This window comes from Mustela nigripes, chromosome 15 (assembly GCF_022355385.1).
Source record: "Mustela nigripes isolate SB6536 chromosome 15, MUSNIG.SB6536, whole genome shotgun sequence".
Lineage (NCBI taxonomy): Eukaryota > Metazoa > Chordata > Mammalia > Carnivora > Mustelidae > Mustela > Mustela nigripes.
This window is the reverse complement of record NC_081571.1, coordinates 23,235,570-23,241,569: the sequence shown is the minus strand read 5'-3', so window position 1 is coordinate 23,241,569 and position 6,000 is coordinate 23,235,570.

Genomic DNA, 6,000 nt, shown 5'->3' with positions numbered 1-6,000 from the left:
GTTAAGACAATTTTTGTCTTAAAATCTATTTTTTCTGTTATTAGTATAAATAGTCCTGCCCTCTTTGGTTTACCATTTGTGTGGCATATCTTTTTCCATCCTTTTACTTTCAGTCTTTTGTGTCTTTGAATCTACACAACATTGAATTAGGTCATTTTTTGTCCATTATGCCCATATCATCTTTTAATTTGAAGGTTTACTCATTTTTATTTAATGTAATTACTGATAAGGTATGATTTACATCTGTCAGTTGATGTTTGCATTTTATGTTTCTTGTCCTCTTTATTGTTCCTCTATTCTTCCATTACTGTTTTTTTGTGTGCTTAATAAATATTTTCTATTTATTTAGAAAAAATAAATTAAAAAAATTAAAATTTTTTAAAATTAAAAATTACTTCTGCAATTCTTTGTTATTTTTATAGCAGTTACATAGGGGATTACAATTAGCACCTTAATTTGTAACAATCTTGTTCAGATTAATACCAACTTAAATTTAATAGTATATCAAAACTTTGCTCCCCTATATAGCTCTATTCCTTATTGCCTTCTTTTGTGTCTCTATTGTCAAAAAATTACACATTTACATATGTATGCTCATCAACATAGATTTATAATTATTACTTAATAAACTTCTAAAAATGATTTAGGAGAAAAAAGAGAGTTATAAAGAAAAAAATGCATTTCTATTGTCTTGTGTATTTAGTTACCTCTACCAATGCCATCTATTTTCTTCATGTGAATTTCAGTTATAAGCTAGCCTTTTATTTTAGTTTGAAGGACTCTCTTTAGTGTTGCTTCTACGAGGGCTCTGCTAGTAACAAATAATCTCAGTTGTTTATTAGAAATATCCTAATTTTCCCTTCATATTTTGAAGGATGGTTTTGCTGGATATAGAATTCTTGGATAATAAACTTTCTCCCCCATAACACTTTGTATATATAATTCCACTGCTTCTGGCTTTCATGGTTTCTGAAATCAGTTACTAATCTGATAAGATTAGAATGTCCTCCAATAGAGAATCCATTGTATCTGATGAAATGCTTCTCCCTTATTGCTTTCAAGATTCTCTATTTATGGTTTACCAGTTTTATTATGATGTGACTAAGTGTTTCTTTGTTTTTTTTCCCCTTTATCCTACTTGGAGTTTGTGAGCTTCTTGAATATGAAGGTTTTTTTTTTTTAAATCAAATATGGGAAATTATGTCTCAGATAGTCTTTTTATTCCTTCCCCCCCAACCCTGCATATGGGATTTAATTTATGCATATGTTGGTATGCTTGATGATCTCTGAGTCTGACCTTTTCTTCTTAATTCTGTTTTATTTCTATTATGGAGACTGGAAAATCTCAATAGACCTATCTTAGGGTTCACTGATTCTTTCTTCTGCTTGCTCAGAATTGGTATTGAGCTATCCCCCTGGTGAATTTTTCATTTTAATATTATATTTTTCAGTTCCAGAATTTCTATTTAGTTTATTTTTATAATTGTTATCTCTTCATTGATATTCTCTATTTGTTGTGACACCATTCTCATACTTACCTTTAATTTTGTAGACATGATTTCCTTAGTTATTTCCCCATATTTAAAATAGCTGATTTAAAGTCTATGACTACTATGTCCAATTACTGGTTGTCCTCAGGAACACTTTCTCTTGGTTATTTTTTCCCCTTGTGTGTCAGCTCTATTTTTTTTTCAAAAATTTTTTTGCATGTCTTGTAATTTTATTTTCTAAGATTATATTTATTTATTTGATAGAGGGAGAGAGAAAAAGAGATAACATGCACAAGTGGAGGATCGGGAGAGAGGTTAGCAGGCTCCCCACTAGCAGGAAGCCTGATGTGGAACTCAGTCCCAGGATCCTGGGATCATGACCTGAACTGAAGGCAGACGCCCACATAATGGAGCCACTCAGGTGCCCCTGTCTTGTAATATTTTGTTGAAAATTGGATATTTTGTAAAATATAGTATGTTCACTGGAAATCAGATTCTTCTCCCTCATAGGGTTTGGTTTTGTAACTTTTCTGGACAAATTTTACAAAGTCTGTAGTTTTTGTTGTGTGTAACCACTGAAGTCTCTTCTCTGTTCAGTTAACAATCAGAAAGAGATTTTTAACCAGGAAGTCTCCCAGTATTTGCTGAGGGACTCTGTGCACATGGTGGATGACATCTTAAACACTCAGCCAGGAACTTGAGAACTCTGCGTTAGCCATTATTTCCTTCTTATCACAGAGCCACAAGTTTAGTCAGAGGTGAGAAGTTAGGAACGTCTCTGATAATCTCTGAGCATGTGCACAGTCATGGGCTTGTGCACGACTCCACATATGCATCTGGCTTTCTAGATTTCCAGGAATAAGTTGGAGGTTTTCAAAGTTATCTATGGACATATCAACTTTTCCTTTAAAATTTTATGTTTAGTCTATGGTTTGCAACAACTGTTTTCTACTACTTCAGGCAGCTGCAATATTCATTATTTACCTCTAATTGTTGTTAACAAATAGCCCTAAGAAAAAGTCTGTTTGTTTAGGTGACCTGTGAGTCAGATCAAATAAAGGCAGTCTTGTGAGTGGAGTTTTCCAGGGTATTCCTAGACAAATAGTTTCAATTCTCTGGAAGTGAATGTTTGAGGAAACTCTAGCCACTTTCTGCCCTTTCCAGTGGCTACAATGCTGCTGTTTCAACAGGACTGTGGGCTATTAGTTTTCAAGGCTACTATGTATCCGAGGAAGATTGAGAGGGAGAATAATGGGAAGAGGATGAGTAAAAAAGTCACAAAGCTCTCTATACTTACTGAGGTTCAACCCTGTTATGGACAAAGATTCCTTAGATCACTGTAAGCTCAGGTTCATTTCTAAAGTTCTAAAAAAAGTTAATTCTGACAATTTTTCCAGTTTTCTCATGGCTTTGATATAGGAGAGGATTTTGGGAGGTCTTTACTTTCCCGTTTTTTGTTGATGGCACCATACATTCTAGATGTTTAATAAAATAAATATTTTTTTGAGAATTCTCAAAATTTCTCTTAAGCATGCCTAAATGGGTCACAGTTTTTTAAATTTCTCCTCCTCCTCTTCTTCCTCCTTCTTCTTTTAAAGATTTTGTTAATTTATTTGTCAGAGAAGGTAAGGGGGAGAGAGAGAGAGCACAGGCAAGGGGAGCAGCAGGCAGAGGAAGATGCAGGCTCTCCACTGAGCGAGGAGCCCAATGTGGTACTCGGTCCCAGGACCTTAGGATCATGACCTGAGCCAAAGGCAGACACTTAACTGACTGAGCCACCCAGGTGCCCCTAAACTTCTGCTTTATTTATTTATTTATTTATTTAAAGATTTATTTATTTATTTAAAGATTTTATTTATTTATTTGACAGAGAGAGACAGAGAGAGAGAGAGAGAGAGAGAGAGAACACAAGCAGGGGGTCGTGAGAGAGGGAGAATCAGGCTTCCCTGCATAGCAGGGAACCTGATGTGGACCTGGATCCCAGGACCCTGGGATCATGACCTTAGTCAAATGCAGCCACTTAATAACTGAGCCACCCAAGCACCCAACTTCTGTTGTTTTAACAAGGACAGAGTTCGGTTTAACTTTCTTGGCAAAAGTGGTGAAAGCAGAGTCATCTGAGGCCTTAGTCATTCCCTAAACAGTACTAACTGAATGCATTGTCACTTAGACCCTGCAGTCAAAAATGCTCAGTAATATGTAGGTGTCTGTATTTGATACATTTTACATCACTTCACTTCTGCACAAAATAAGGGTGAAACAAAACAACATGGCCCTAGGGGGTGGTAATGGCATCCTGGAGTGGTGGTTCTGGAGCTGAATAAATGGAGTAGAAAAGATTATGACTCTTAGCCAACAATTATATGAAAAGATACTCAACAGCACCAATCATAAAAGAAATACAAATCAAAACCACAATGATATATTACTTCCTACCTGGTAGGATGGCCTGAACAGAAAATAACATGTTGGCAAGGATATGGAAAAATGGGGACACTTCTGCACCCTTGGAGGGAATACAAAATTGTATAGCCACTATGTAAAACAGTATTGAGGTTCCTCCAAAAAATTAAAAATAGAATCACCTAATGATTCAGCAATCCCACTTCTGGGTATATATACAAAAGAATTCAAAGCAGGATCTTGAAGAGATATTTGCACATCTGTTTTCATGGCAGCATTATTCACTATGGCTACGGGCTAGAAGCAATTCACATGTCCACTGAAAGGCGGATGGATAAGGAAAATGTTGTATATACATGCAATGGAGCATTATGCAGTCTTTAAAAAGAAGGAAATTCTGTTATTCTGTAAGATCTATAAACCCGAGGATGTTATGCTTAGTGAAACAGACCAATTACAAAAGGGCAAATACTGTATGATTATACTAATATGAAGTATTTAAAATAGTCACAATCATTTAAATTAAAAAGTAGAAAGGTGGTTGTGAAGGGTGGAGGAGAGGGGAAGGAGAATTAGTGTTTAGTGAGTATAGAGTTTCACTCTTGAAAGAAAAAAACATTCTAGAGATCTGTCATGCAACAGTATAAATATACTTAATACTATTTAACTCCACACTAAAAAAAAAAAAATGGTCAGCAGTTCAATAGAAGAACTACTGAAGGTGTATGTGGCAGTAGGTCATGGGATGTTGATTTTATGACAAAACTTTTAGGAAGTTTTTTAAAGTCCTTATTTTCTAAAAAAGAGATCTTTTCTCTCAGTTGCTGGTGGTATTACCTGCTCTGACCATGACAAGGTACTGAGTTCCACTTAAAAACTTGGGCTGAATGGATAGGTAGCATTTTATCCTCAGTAGGTTGTTAACGCTTATATTTGCTTCAGGGCAGAGGCACTTTAGACTATATAATTTCTGGGCCTTCAGTTTTGGAGTCTGGCATAACTGTTTAGGGCCAGAAGGATCCTTAGGTATCACCTGCACTGTCATGTCCCAAAAGGTGTGCTAGATGTATTAAGTGGTGCTAAAGAACTATTCTGTGAATAACTGCCTTAGGGAAATGATGGTTGAACAAAGCTAAACAGGTTTATTTACTGCTAGAGTTTTCATATACTTCAATATACTATTTTGCAAGTTTTGAAATGAAGTTACAGCCTCTGCATTGCCCAAATTAATTGGGCAATTAATTCTTCTTCTTCTTCTTCTTCTTCTTTTTTTTTTTTAAGTTAAAAACCATGCCCTAATCTCACAAAACAAACTGAGGGTTGCTGTGGGGAGGGGGTTTGGGAGAAGGGGGTGGGATTATGGACATTGGGGAGGGTATGTGCTTTGGTGAGTGCTGTGAAGTGTGTAAACCTGGTGATTCACAGACCTGTATCCCTGGGGATAAAAATATATGTTTATAAAAAATAAAAAATTAATAAAGACTAAAAAAACAAAAAAAGAATAAAACAAAACAAAAAACAAAAGTAAAAAAAAAAACAAACCATGCCCTAGAAATAGTGTTCTGCAAGGTTAGGGAAACAGTGGCCTAATCAAATGCAGAAATTTGATTTACGCAGACATTGAAGTTCAGAGAGGTTAAATCCAATTTAAAGGCAGGATACCCAGTTCAAATTGAATTTTACAAAAATAAGAGTAACTATTTAGCATTTGCATGAGACATACTTATACTACAAATTCGTTATTTATCTGAAATTCACTTTTAATTAGGTATCCTACATTTTACTGCATTTTACTTGGCAGTCCTACAAATTAACTTGCCCAAAGCTAGCCAGCAAATGCATGGGAGAACTGGGGCTAAAATGGAAGCTTCCATACTCCGGTTCAGTCCTTTTATTCTCTTAGGCACATGGTATGGTCGATGTTTTAGTGGCATTCCGGCAACTAAGTTGCTACTGCGAAATATACTGAACTATTTCACTCTTCTGGGATACTCCTTTAAAGAGTCTACTGACGTACTAACAGGATAATACTACAGTTGGTACTACTGTAATTTAAAAATGATAATGATGGCTAACCTTTATTAGTTGCTTACTATGTACCAGGAAT